A 15,527-nucleotide genomic window follows, 5' to 3' on the forward strand; every position below is an offset into this window, starting at 1 on the left:
CTGGTTTCAGCTCAGGTCATGATCTCAGGGATGTAAGATCGAGCTCCGCCGTGGGCTCTGCACTCAGTGAAGAGTCTGGTAGAGATTCTCTCTCCCTCTCCATCTGCCCCTCCTACTCATGCTCTCTCTCTAATAAACAAATAAATCTTTTAAAAAATGGGCCAAAGACCTTAATAGATACCTCACCAAAGAAGATCTGTACAGATGGAAAATAAGCATATGAAAAGGTGCTGAACATCATATGTCATTAGGAAATGGCAAATTAAAACAGTGAGATACCCCTGCACCTATTAGGAGGGCCAAAAATTCAAAATAAGTAAATAAACAAAAAATTTTAAAAAATAAAACAAAACACTGACAACACCAAATGCTGGACATGATGTGGAGAAATAGGAACTCCCACTCACTGCTGGTGGGAACACAAAATGGAACACAGTTTTGAATTTCTTATAAAACTCAATGTACTCTTATCAGACAATTCCTTGGTGCTTACCCAAAGAGCTGAAAACTGATGTCAACACCAAAACTTGCACGTGGATGTTTACAAAAGATTTATGCATCATTTCCAAACTTTGAATGCAACCAAGATGCCCTTCAGTAGGTGAATGGATAAATAAGCCATGGACCTTCCACACAATGGAATTATTGTTCACCATTAAATTATTCATTATTAAATTATTAAATTATATTAAATCATTAAATTTTTCATTAAATTAACATTATTCGGTGTTAAAAGGACATGAGCTCTCAAGCCATAAAAAGACACAGAGGAAACTTCAAGGCGTACTACTAAGTGAAAGAATCCAGTATGAAAAAGTTCATGTTGTAGGATTTCCAACTCTACGATGTTCTCAGAAAGGCAAAATTATGGAGACAATAACACAAACAGCTCTTGCCAGGGAGAGAGAAGGATGAGGAGGGGGAAACACAGAGGATGTTTACAGCAGTGAATCTACTCTGTATGATATTATAATCATTGATACGTGGCATGATACATTTTTTTCCAAACCCACAGATATACACCACCAAGAGTAAACCTTTAAGTAAACTATGGACTTTGGATGATAACGATGTGCCAATGTGGGTTCATCAATTGTAACAGATAGATCCCTCTGGTAGAGAAGTCGGTAATGTGGGAGGCCGTGCATGTGTGGGGGCAGGAGTCCATGGAAAATCTCTGTACCTTCCACTCCATTCTTCTGTGAAACTAAATCTGTTCTTTAAAAAAAAAAAAAAATCTATTTTTAAAAATGAATACATGTCTTGCTTAGAATGTTAAGTGGCTTGGTTGAGATCAGGAAAAAGAGGACCTTGCACGGAGTACAGAGTAGATCATAAATATTCACTGAACAAATGAGTGAAGGCAAGTGTGAATTAGTAAAGAAACAAAACCAAGAATGGGTTGGAGATAACTGGAGGCTTGATATGAGGTTCTCTCTGTTTACATCATAGTCTTACCCCGCGCTCCCACCCAGGCAACTAGCAAGTATCTACTACCTGCCCCAGGAGGGTTTCTGGGCTCTACCTCTTAATTTGTCAAATAACTTGGATTCCTGGATTCTAGAACGACAAAGAGTAAGCAATCACCCTTGTAATAAAACATAAGCAGGTGTACGTGCACCCACAGACAAAAAAAAAAAAAAAAACCAAAACGATCAACTTCTCATTAAAGCAGCAACAGCACAGGGCACTTAAAGAGAGTAATAATCCACACAACATGGACTAAAATCCTGTTGCCAAGGAAGAAATCGCAGCAGTGACACCTAAATCCACAGACAGCATTTCACTGAAAATGCCTCTAGTACTGGGCAGAACGGAGAGCATGAAAAATTCCCTGTCTGTGAGAAGCAAAAACCACACATGAGCCAAATACATCTGCTGAATGTTGAAAGTGACAATACACAGCTCGGAGAGAGAATGCATTGAATCATTAAAGAAAATTCCTAAGAAACTTAACAAGTACATCTAGGCACTGCTCAAGTATGCACTCTCATGGCTCATGGAAACATCCTGGGGAAGTGATTCAAATGGCTCAGAAAACGTGGCCTCTGTGCTTGAGTGACTCACCAGCTGGGACAACAGGAAGTCAAGGCAACCCTAACTGGGTGTTTCTTGGGATCAGATGGAATCCTATCAGCTGTGCCTACACATGAAGGCATCGTAACTACTGTGATGCAAAACTGGGCAATTTCCTTTCAAATTCTTTATTTCTTTTCAATGGGTAATACAGTTACAAGTGAAAAGTTTGGAAAGACCAATGAAATAACTTTATCTCAATTTGCTATCCTGTAAGTACAGAGAAAGGAAAAAAAAAGAAGGAATTTCAGCAACTTTTGAACCCAGTGTATTTAGAACTCCGTACCTTTAAGAGGGGCATGTTTTAAGGATAAGAACGATAAAGGAAACTGGATGTTACCTAGTCCGCCATCTGACCATGGTACTGGGGTAGTTATTCTGAATCTATTTCAAGTGTACTAGAGAATAGGAAAAAAAGTAAGCCGATGCAGCTCGGAATCCAGCGTTCCCAGGTGAGAGAAGGGAAGTAAAAGCGGGAGAGAAGACAGAATCCTGTGCTGCTGGGTTAAAACGGTGCAGGAAAGGAGGCTTGAGTCCCCATCCCAACCCCACATTCGTGAGTTAAAACCTGAACCCCCAATGAGATGGTATTTGAAGGTTAGACTTTCAGGAGCTAATTACATTTAGACGATGTGGTGAGAATGGGGCCCTATGACAGGATCATCATCTTTACTAGAAGAGGAAGAAGTAACAGAGTTTGCTTTTTCTCTGCCATGTGAAGACACAGTGAGAAGATGGCTATCTGCAGACCAGGAGGAGGGTCCTCACGAGGGCACGGAATCGGCTTGCACCTTGATCTTGGACTTCCAGCTTCCAGAACTCTGAGAAATACAAGTCTGTTGTTTCAGCCAGCCGTCTGTGTATTTTATTATGGCAGCCTGAGCAGACAAGGACAAATGAGGAGTATTAATATAAACTAGCTTTATCCACTAAAAAGGTCTAGAACTGGGACCATTCTACAAGCAATGAACATACCCTAGGACTGCTTAGATCTTGGTTCCTAAATTCTACTCCCCACTGAAGGGATTCAGGGAATCCTCGGAAAACGGCTCTTTCTAGGTCAAAGACAAAGTACAAAATGGACCTGGAACATTTCATCATTGTGTTGGAAAACAAGGAAGCGTTCACAGACGGATATAAACACGCTGAAATACACAGGAGCTAGCTTGAAGGGGCTTCCCATGGTCACATTTGGGAGTCATGAGAGCATCAAAAAGTAATGATAATGGCTGCTAATATACTGAATTTTAAAAACTGATTCATGTACAATAGAGTCAAAAAAAAAAAAAAAAAAGGAAAGGTGAGACTTCTCTGAGAAGAACATTAGGCAATAAGATTAGGACTGGTGGATTTAGAAAATCACTGTTTTGCCACCTCTGATAGACTAATCAGTTAGGGCCAGAATCAAGGGATACTACAGCCAGTCAAGTCTAAGGGCTGGAGCAAATCTGAGACTTTATCATTCAGAGAGCTGAGCTTTGACAGGACTCCATGAAGAAGTAATCAGACTCCACAGAATGTAATGTTGTGAGCACATTCATGTGGTCTCGAAGTACCCGACGCCCACGCTGGACAAGCTTGCAAGGGCCACCATAATACCATATCACAGGCTAAGGGGCTTAAATAACAGACATTTATTTTCTCACAGTTTTGGAGGCTGGAAGTCCAAGATCAAGGTGCTGGCAGAGTTGGTTTCTCCTGAGGCTTCTTTCCTGGACTTGTAGATGGGTACCTTCTTGCTTTCTTCTCACACGGTCTTCTGTCTGTGTATGCAAGTCCCTGGTGGGTCTCTCTGTGTCCTATTCTCCTCTTCTTGTAAGGATACTTCATACAAGGTAGACTGGAGTACCGCCTGTCCCTAAGACCTTATTAAACTTTAATTACCTTTTTTACAACCCCATCCGCAAATGCACTGACATCTTGACGCCTGGTGGTTAGGGCTTTAACATATGAATTTGGGGGGAACCCAAATTCATCCCAAAACAGATGTGTTCTTAAGTACAAAGGGAATTACAATGGAGAAGTGTGGTAGCCACAGTCTTCTCTAAATGTAGATGCATCACTGATGCATCTAGTACATCTAGTACAAGAATAGTACATCTCTGTACTATTCTTGACAGAATGTTTCACCTGAGTCTAATTATGAGGAACCAGGCAAATCCAGATTATGAAAATTTCTATAAGACAGTACAATTTCTGGTATTCTTCAAAAAAAAGCCTTATCATAAAACAGCAGGGGGACTGACCTAAGTACATGGAAGCTGAAGATACACGACAACCAGATTTTAAACCCTAGATCTCCCCCAAAGGAGCCATAAAGAATGGTTTTATCCTAGAATAACCAAGAAAATGTGAACAGTATATTAGATGATACTGCTGTTTCAATGCTGAAATTTCAAAGATGGGTGATGGTGTGGCTCTGTATTTAGGGATAAACATGATGTCTACAATTTATTTTCAGTTTCATAGGGGGGGAAAAAAGGTCTATAATTAACAATTAATGAGTGTATGTGAAAACTGTATGACCTATTTACCTTAAAATTATTCTACCATTTTTGTGTATTTGAAATTTTTCAAAATGTAAACTTAGGGATGGACAGATAAGATACATAATATCTACATCTTTTGGCGAGAATTCTCTATGATATGTAAATATACTGGTTCTGTTTCACGCATCCATGTTTTTCCCACTATGTATCCATTATTTAATCTGTTCTCCATTACTGAATATTTAGTTGACTTAAACTTTTTTTTCCACTAAAAGAAAAAAACAATGATGCAAAAATAATCCTATTCATAAGTCTTTTTGGATACATGCAAATATATCTTTAGGATAATACCTAGAAGAGGAACTGCTATATTAAAATTTTTCTCTTGGTGATTCTACATGGACACAGAATTCCTTTTTATTTTTTCATTAAAAAAATATTTTATTTATTTATTTGACAGCAAGAGAGCGAGCACAAGCAGAGACAGTGGCAGGGAGAGGGAGAAGCAGGCTCCCCACCAATCAAGGAGCCTGATATGGGGCTTGATCCCAAGACCCTGGGAGCATGACCTGAGCCAAAGGCAGACACATAACCGACTGAGCCATCCAGGCACCCGTTTCTAAGGCACTGAACTTCTAAGCAAAATGGTTATTTTTTTCAGTTTACTGGTCATCTGAATCAACACAAAACAAGCTAGTTAAAAAAGCAAGCCTCCTTAACTGGCAGTGAAGAACTGATTTCTTTACCTTAATGGTTTAATTCAGGACTTGAATTATCCAACTTTAAATGAAAAACATCTAAAGCGGTGTGTCATACAAAACAGATATAGGCATTTATCAAATGTGTTTGAGTGAATGAGTGAATGAACGGGTGGAAGCTTCTAGACACCAGAAGCATTAACTGTGGAATTATAAAATAAACACATCCTCCCTCCCCACATTCCGAAGACACTGTGAGAATCTTAATGGCATCTCACTATAACACACAAATTAGATGTCAAGGCATATCTTCCATGGACCTCATCCAACTCACCAAAATGATTTCCTTACAATGGACTCCCAGGACAGAATTATAGTGTAGCAGTTGGGAATTTAAAGTTTATAAAACTCTGAATTCTCCAGCTCTTTGCCTATTCAATGCGGGTTCCCCTCCCCGCCCCCCTCCACCCACTGGATTCCTCCATCACTCTCCTCCATTATCAGAGCTAGAGGGAATGGCAAATTTGGATCTTACTACAGCCTGAGCCCAGTGAAGATAGAAGATTAAGAAACTTAGAGCCAAGTCACTTTATCCCTCAAAGGTTCTATTTTATCATCTGTTAAAAAAAAGTAATAATAAAATAAAAATAAATAAACAGGTTGAAGCACTAAGATTTCTTCTCATGTTCTGCAGCTCTTTGGAGAAATTACGTTATCAAATCACGCTATGAGTAGTAATAATAACACCCATATAGCAAAAGGGAACAAAACCAAACCAAAAGCATTAAAATATCCACAAACACTGTGTAGCAGGATTACTGCACACATCAGAGGAAAAAGGTTTTCATAAGTCGGGTTCCCAAATGAACATCCCCTTTGCCAAGTTTTAGTCCTTCTGATTCTTGCAAAAAAGCTGGCAGCGTAAGTCTTGAGTGCAAACCCACTCCGCATCTCAGAGGTTCTGTGTTCCATTGCATTGAGCCACCAAGAGCATGTACAAACCACTGCTGAGGACATGCTATCTGAAAAATGCTTTAAGTGCTGATGCAGACTGGGAAATTTTCGGAATTCTACCTCCAACCCTTCGCATATGATCGTCTCGAATAAGCTGTCTATAAAATAAGAGATGATGATGCCTTACCTACCTCTTCCTCAAAGTTCATTCCCTTCGTGGGAACCATTTATTCTCCATCTACTCTTAAATAGGCATTTCTTTTTTTTTTTTTTTAAGATTTTATTTATTTATTTCTCAGAGTGAGCACAGGCAGACAGAGTGGCAGGCACAGGCACAGGGAGAAGCAGGATCCCCGCAGAGCAAAGAGTCCTATGTGGGACTCGATCCCAGCACCCCAGGATCATGACCTGAGCTGAAGGCAGCCGCTTAACCAGCTGAGCCACCCAGGCTTCTCCAAATAGGCATTTCTAACACAAAGGTAACCCAATCAGAACAAAACAGGTTGTCTCAAGGAATCACACACTATGGTTTTCATATTTTATAAGTTAAAAATGGTTTCTAGAGTAAGACTGAAATGATAAAGAGAATTGGAAACCATCTCTTCCAAGGAATATTTCAAGGTACAGGCATGTTTAACTTGGAAAAGAGAGACTGAAGAAAACATGATGGATACAAAAGAGCTAATAGGCAGAAGATACATGGTGTTGGTTCCTTATAGATTTGGATAGTAAAATTTTGAGAGGTGAAATTTTCAGAATGACAGATTAGTTAGATAAAGGATTTTCTAATAAGCAGAGATCCCCAACAATGGGATAAATTTTCCATGCCTACTGAGTTCTGAAAACTGTCAGCAATCCAAGAAGATATTTGATGGTAATTCTCAGGGACAGTGTGGGATGAGAGACTAAAGCCAGTAAATTCTAAGGGCTGGTCTATATCTAAGATCCTATAACAAGGAATATTTGCCAAATCTCCATGAAGTAATAGTAGGACTTTGATAATACCTCCATCTTCACAGAAGAGTAAATAGGAAAAGAATCTATTGTAAAATTATTCAGATTAATTCAGATTATAATGATCCATGAAAAGAAGTCAAAAGTTAAAAAAACACACAGCCACACAAAACAAAACAAACTACAGGAATTCATGGTCACCGGACATATCTTACTGAAAGCTAAGTGTGAGGGTATATAAAAAATTACAAAGACCCAGTGCTTGCAAAAATATATATATATAAGTTTTGAATAAGAAAATGCAAAGGTATGCCTCCTTGAAATCTAAACAGTAGAACACCTCCCTGAGGTAAAAACACAAATTTTACCAAAAAAGAGATGTATATAGATTAGGAAGGAAGAACTAAAACTGCCTTTGCTTACCAATGACATAATTATCTGTGTAGAAAATCCAAAAGAATTGACAAAAAACACTTCTGAAGTAATGACAAGGTTGTGGGATCAAGGTTAAACACAAAAGTTGATGACTTTCTTATATACCACCAATGAACACATAGTATTTGAAATTAAAAACACAATACAATTTACATTAGCATCTCTCAAAATGAAATACTTATGTATAAATCTAACACTATGAGATATAGGAGGAAAACGACAAAACTAATGAAAAAAATCAAAGAACTAAATAAATGGACAAATATTCCATGTTCATGGATAAGAAGTTTCAATACTATTCATATGTCAATTATTCACAATTTAATCTGCATATTCAATACAATCCCAATCAAAATCCCAGTAAGTTATTTTATAGATGGCAATAAACTGGATAACCTGGTTCTAAAGTTAATATGAAGAGAGAGAAAGTCCAGAACAACCAATACAATATGGAAGGAGAACAAAAAGGTCTGACACTATCTGACTGCAAGACTTACCAGAGCTATCAGAACCAATGTGGTATTGGCAACAGCAGAGACAAATAAGACAACAGAACAGACTAGAAAGCCCAGACTGAGACCCACACACATACAGATCTTTTGACAGGGGAGCAAAGGTAGTCTTTTTGACAAATGGTGCTAGAATAGTCAGATATCCACATGCAAATAAAATGAGACTAGATAAGCATCTTACACCTTTCACAAAAAGAAATTAAAAATGAATCACAGACCTGACTGTAAAACACAAAACTATAAAACTCCTAGAAGATAACATGGGACAAATATCTAGAAGATCTTGGGACAGGCAATGACTTTTTAGATTTTAGACCAAAGGAAGAATCTACAATCTGCAAAAAAAAGAATTAAGTAGCTGGATTTCCTTTAAAATTAAAATTTCTGCTCTGCAAAAGACATTGGCAAGAGAATGAGAAGGCAAGCCACAAACTGGGAGAAAATATTTGGAAAAGACATATCTGAAAAAGGACCGTTATCCAAAATATACAAAGAACTGTTAAAACTCAACAATAAAAAAAATAAATAGCATGATTAAAATATGAGTCAAAAAACTTGACACCTTACCAAAAAAAGATACAGATGGAAAATAAGCACATGAAAAGGTGTTCACATCATATGTCATTAGAAAATCACATGTTAAAACAACCAGATATCACTTCACATCTATTTAAATGGTCCAAATCTGGACCACTTACAACACCTAATGCTGGTGAAGATGTAAAAAAACAGGAACTCTCATTCATTGCTGGTGAGAATGCAAAATGATACAGCCACTTTGGAAGACACGTTGGCAGTTTCTCAGAAAACTAAACATACCCTCACACTCTTTGATATTTACACAAATGAGCTGAAAACTTATGTCAACACAAAAACTTGCACATAGATGTTTTTAGCAGCTTTATTCATAATTTTCCAAACTTGGAAGCAATCAAGATTTCCTTCAGTAGGTGAATGGATAAATGACCTATGGTACACCCAGACAGTGGAATATTATTCAAAATGAAAAAGGAAATGAGCTCTCAAGCCATGAAAAAACATGGAAGAGATTTAAATGCATATTAGTAGGTGAAAAAGCCAGTCAGAAAAATACTATATGATACTGTATGATTCACTGGAAAAGGAAAACTATGGAGGCAGTAGAAAGATTAGGAGTTAGGGGGATGGGAGGGATGAATCAGCAGAATACAGAGCATTTTTAGGGCAGTGAAACTATTCTGTATGATACCATAATGATGGATACATGGCAATAAACATTTATCAAGACCCACAGACTGTCTAACAACAAGAGTGAACCCTAATATGAACTGGTGGTAATGACGTATCCATGTAAGTTTATCAATAGTAATAAAGATACCACTCTGGTAGAAGATGTTGATGGTGGGGAAGACTGTGTATATGTGTGGCCACAAGGAATATAGGAAGACTCTGTACTTTGCACTCAATTTTGCTTTGAACTAAAAAATTCCTTAAAAGTAGCCTTTTTTTTTTTTTTTTTTTTAGAAAGAAACCTCTTAGGGCAAATGTCAATGGAAATAATGGCAAGTTGAGTATTCAGCTTTCTTTCCCAATTTTATGAAAGAAAAGTGTAGCACTGTAGCGTAGCTCTTCTTGAGTTTGGATCTGGGAGTGTAGTCCGAAACTACTTCAACACTTTGATTCATTCAGATTATTTGAAGTTTGTCCTGGTGAGCCATCACTTTATAAGAAGACCACCACTACACCGACACTGATGACAGAGGAGATGGCAGGTCACCAAGAGAATGTAGCCAAGGGCTTACTAACAGTTTAAGCAAAAACTAATGTCTTAATGGTTTTAACTTATATAAGATGTATATATTCAATAGATGTTGAATAAGATTATTTCAAAATGGCATAATTCCGTTGAGTTTTAGAATTAAATATTGAATGTGATGAATTAAATTTAAGTAGTCAAACTTCATAATATTGAAATGTGGTGGGGGGTGGTGAGTAGGGCATTCTGAAATAATTTTTAAGCAACAACAACAAAAAAGTCTATACTTAAAAGAAAATACCATGCTGCAATGGACTTGGAACAATCTTGACAAAGTTCAGAAGTTCAAGGTTGTAATATTGAATTTTATACATTGCAAAGTAGTGTATTGGACTATAAGCCAACAACAAAATCTCACAGAAGCAAAAACATAAAAATGGCTGTCTTAAAAGTCTATTGAACACAGGAAAAACTGGTCCCAAAAGTTTAGTTTCTTCTCTATTTAACTGTCGACTGGTAGGTAATAAGCAATCAGAACCCAAAGAAGCTTGGTTCTTCTACTTAATTACATTTCCTCGGTCATGACAATGTGCGGTCATATAAGCCCTTGACTCATTATGTGACGCTTCCTCATTTCCTCCCTGCCAGGGCTCTGAGTCACGGCAAATCACTTGAGCGAGTGTTTTGGGTGATTTGCTATTAACGTTCACTAAATGCTCAGATAAAGTCACAAGAATCTGTGGACCCTGAATTGTATTAAATAAGAGTTTTTATGCTTTCTGATAAGAATTTTAAAGTTTTCTTCATTTTGGCCCTACACATTTTTTGCTAGTTTAAGTTTTTTGTTGGTTTTTTGAACTAATTTTTTTAAAGATTTTGAGAGAGAGGGGAGAATAGAAAGAAAGAGAGCATGAGTGGGGAGAGGGATAGAGGGAGAGGGAAAAACAGACTCCCTATTGAGCAGGGAGCTAGACTTGAGCTCCAACCCAGATCATGACCTGTGGCAAAGGTAGATGCTTAACTAACTGATCCAGCCAGGCACCCCACAAAGTTTAGTTTTAATAACAATGGTAGCTAACACTTACATACTCTTTCCAGCTCTTTACGTGATTAACTCGTTTAATTTCACAGTTGTTGCACACAGGAAGCACTTCATAAACATTAGTGCTATTATCATTTCTTATTAACATTTGTGTACCTCCTAAAAAGCTATCATATCCATTAAGAAAAGACTTTGATTTAGATATGCCCAAATTATCTACTTTTAGGAGGCTTCATGTTGATTCTCTTGTGTTTTCCAGGTGTCCAATGTTCAAAGAACAGTTTGTTCTCTTACTTGTCTTCTCACCATTTTGTTTTCGTGCCTAACTGCTTTGCCTCAGTTTCTGGAGCGACGTTAAAGGGAGCAAAATGAAGGATTTCATTTCTGTTCCTGACCTTAATCTCCATGAAAATGAACATTCTTTTTTTTTTTTTTAATTTATTTATTTGACAGACAGAGATCACAAGTAGTCAGAGAGCGAGGAGGAAGCAGGCTCCCCGTCAAGCAGAGAGCCCGACATAGGGCTTGATCCCAGAACGCCAGGGATCATGACCTGAGCCGAAGGCAGACCCACTGAGCCACCCAGACGCCCCGGAAATGGACATTCTTTTATTATTTCACCTTTAAGCATTTGGCTGAGTTGAAGAGGGGAGGGGAGAAGATATAAAATAGTAAGAAAGTATCCCTCTAATACTGTCTTACGGAAGAACTTTCATTAAAAATGTATGCTCCTCTTGCCAAATATACTTTAGGCATTAATCATTTTGATAATATGCTTTCCCCTTCTGACCAGTTAAAATGCTAATTCCAAGGCAATGAATTCTCTAGTACGGACCTATCCACATTTTCCTAGAATGAAATGGAGTTGATTGTGAGGGGGCATTCTATGACATTATTGGTAAATTATATTTGTTAATAACATGCTGTTAGAGGTTCTGCCTGAATGTAATTGATATTATTCTCCAAAGTTGCCACTGTGTGTCTGTGTATTTACCATGTTACAATGGCTATGCAGAAAAATTTGAAAACTAATTTTTTCTAATGTTCTACTCTCTACATTCTGAAAGAACAATTATAGTATCAGATCTTTCTACTTGTTGAAAATTACAGAGAATTTCCTTGTGACACTATCTGGATTTGACACTTCTTATGAAGGTAGATCTTTAAAAACTTTCTCAATTTTGTCTATGATTATTGTTTCTATTCAGATTTTCTCTCTCTTCTGAGGTCAATTTTTGTTGTTTCTATATTTTCTGGGGGAGGGGAATTATTATTTATATCAGGTTTTCACATTCTGCCTGGAGATTAAAAATGCATCCTCTTATGTTTGTTTCAGGAACATTCTTGTATTTGTTTCACTTGTCTCATTTCTAAATTTTCCTGTTTGTGCTTTCTCTCTTTTTCCCTAATTAATATAGATTTATCTGTTTAAATTTCTTTAACTGCCTGCCATTTACTGGTTCTCTTTATTAGACCCAGTTTGTTTGTTTTTTTTTTTCTCCACTCCATGATTTGAATGCCCAATTCTCATTTTACTTTTCATGATGTATTTACATCTATGAATGTCCCCTTTATCCACAAAAGTACTCTTTCCTGCTTTTTATTGTTACTTAAGAAAATGGGCAGGGCCTGGGTGGCTCAGTGGATTAAGCCTCTGCCTTTGGTTCAGGTCATGATCTCAGGGGTCTGGGATTGAGCCCCACATCGGGCTCTCTGCTTAGCAGGGAGCGTGCTTCCACACCCACCTCCTGCCCCCACCTGCCTCTGCCTACTTGTAATTTCTGTCAAATAAATAAAGTATTTTTTAAAAATTTTTTTAAAAAAGAAAATGTGCAATTCTGCTTTGAATTTTCTCATTGATCCAAAAGTAGCTTAAAACTTTTCCTTTTTTTTTTTTTTTCTCTTTTACTACCAGGTACTTGGGATTTTTGTTTGCTTGACTCTATTTTGTGATTTTATGCTTTATTACAGTGTAGTTAAGAGAATGAGGTCTGTATTATTTCTAATTCTTCGAATTTATTGTTTTGTTTTTTTTTTTAATGTCTTACTATATCACCGAGGCACTTGGAAAAAATGCCTATTTTCTGTTTCATCAGGATCTGGAGTTTGTTCTACATTTATTGGATGATCCTTGTTACATTAGTCAGATTCACTATATGCTGACTCCTTTCTGTTTAAAGCTATGTCTTGTTGAAAGGCATGAGGGAAAGTAGCATGTTACTGTGTGTTTCTGCCTCTCTTTATTCACGGGTTGCTTTATGTGTTTTAATCCTATAGCATGTGAATTTGAGACAGTTACCACTATAAAGTGCCACTTCTGGTTTGTTTTTTGTTTTTTAACCTTTCTTACTTTACTTTCTACTTTGCTTTTAATGAGACTTTTTTTTTTAAGCACCTTTTGCTTTCTGGTCTGTTTCTTCTTTAAAACAACAACAACAAATTCCTTTTTTCTGAAAACTAGTAAGGTTTATATTCTTCTTTTCCCTAGTTCCTACAGGGGTTATAACTTTAGATAGTAAACATAGTTTCAATATATTTCCCTTAAATTATGGGAAATGCTTCTCAAAGAGAGAAAGATCAAGACTCATTTAAATAGCAAAGATCATTCTACTCACTCACTCCTCCATTCAATGATCATATGCCTGAGGAGCATCCCATCATGCTAAATTCGGGGCTCATATTTTTGAATATTAATTATTTCTATAGCATGGCCCCTAAAAGCAGGCAAACAAACTCTATCCGGGGCTTATAAAAGATAAAGCCATATTTTTCATTGTGAACCCACTCCTCACCAGCACAGCCCAGGTATGGGGAGAACGGTCTTCACCCCCTAGTTCCAGAAGAAGGACACGCGACTCACACCTAAATTAACCAGTTTTGCTCATCATGAGAAATGGCCCATGTGACCCAATTTATGCCAATAAGATACAAGGAGGGGGTGGGGTAGGTTCTGAGAGATTCCGGAGGAAAACAAACAAACAAACAAACAAACCAGTTCTTCATTCCTTTTGAAAGACCTGAAAGTAGTAAGGTTCTCTCTAGGTCCTTAGATTTGGCCAAGGGAGCATACTAGCCCAGACACTGCTGGCCAGCTATCTTTAGCCATGCCTGGCCAGCCCACACCCAGCACAAGCTGGTGTCAAGGAATGAAAGGCACAGGAGGCAAAGAACTCAATTCCTGAGAACACATCTGAGTCCCCAAATCAAACGAGTCATAAGTGTGCTCACCAAGTGTGACCCTGAGGTTATGTGAGTCAACATGTCTCACTCAGTGGCAAAGTCAGATGGAACTTGTCTTATGTTCTGCGGCCAAATGCACCTTCAGGCCACGGTTTAGACCTTTCCTGACCTGGGAGCCCATGCCAGTCCTCAGTTGTGACTCCCCACCAACGCTTACTCTTCGTGAACCAACTTCAACACAGAGCAGCGTCTCACAGCTGCTTGCTGTGTAAGGTAAGAAAATCAGCTTGCTTATTATCTCCACAGCTTCATCCCTCCTCCTCCAAATCTGTGTTGGAATAGCTGAGCACTTTAACATATTAAATATACACACACATTTACATATGTATATTGACAGCATATGTTTTCTCTCAAGGTTAGTGATATTTATACTTTCCTCTGAAATCATAATTCCAGGTTTCTCCCCTTGGATCTGTACTTAAATAGAGGACACTCATATGAATGCTGTTAGAATCTAGCTTCTTTATTTTCTTTTTTTCCCCATCGACTTAGCATTTACGTGGCTAAATTTCCTCATAAAATAGATGGTTCAAAATGATTTGTTCTGATGTTGCCAGATTCAGCCAACAAAATCACAAAGCTCCCACAGTGGAATATGAATTTTAGATAAATAATGAATAATTTTTTTAGTGTAAGTGTATAGCATGCAATAATGTGGGACACACTTATCTTAAAATACTATTCATTGTTTATCTGAAATTCACATTTACCTGGGAATCTTCTATTTTTATCTTAAAACCTCCCCTTGTGCAAATTGCATTCTCTGAGTCCTGATTATGTGAACACGGCAGACTGTGGCTTTTATACCTGAATGACAACCTAGCAGGGCTTAGAAAGAGGAATGGACTTTTTCTCACCCTTGTGCATGCTGCCTTTCTTCTGTGGGTATAATGGGTGGGGCAGCTCACAGTGTTTGTACATGGCTGCCACTGTGGCTTCTGTCCATGTTAGTCATCTTTATGGTAGGAAGCCCTGTGTAGACTCTTCCATAATATGGAAGCGTACTTTATTGATTCTTGTCTGGAGAGGAGCAGGGAAAGGATTATCCACTGCCATCCACATTTATAATAGGTGAATTTTGCCTCCATTACTTTGTATCATAAAGTTGTTAAAAAAAAAAAAAATCCTATGCTGGGGCACCTGGATGGGTCAGTCGGTTAAGTGTCTACCTTCAGCTCAGGTCATGATCTCAGAGTCTTGGGATCAAGCCCTGCATCAGGCTCCTTGCTCAGTTGGGGTCTGCTTTTCACTCTGCCTGCCTCTCCCCTTGCTTGTGCTTTCTCTCTCTCTCTGACAAATAAATAAATAAAATCTTTTTTAAAAAATCCTATGCTAAAATTTCCCCTACCTAGTTATGGAAATATCCCATGTCTGTGGCCTCATGTCTGGGAG

This window comes from Mustela nigripes, chromosome 16 (assembly GCF_022355385.1).
Source record: "Mustela nigripes isolate SB6536 chromosome 16, MUSNIG.SB6536, whole genome shotgun sequence".
NCBI classification, from domain to species: Eukaryota; Metazoa; Chordata; class Mammalia; order Carnivora; family Mustelidae; genus Mustela; species Mustela nigripes.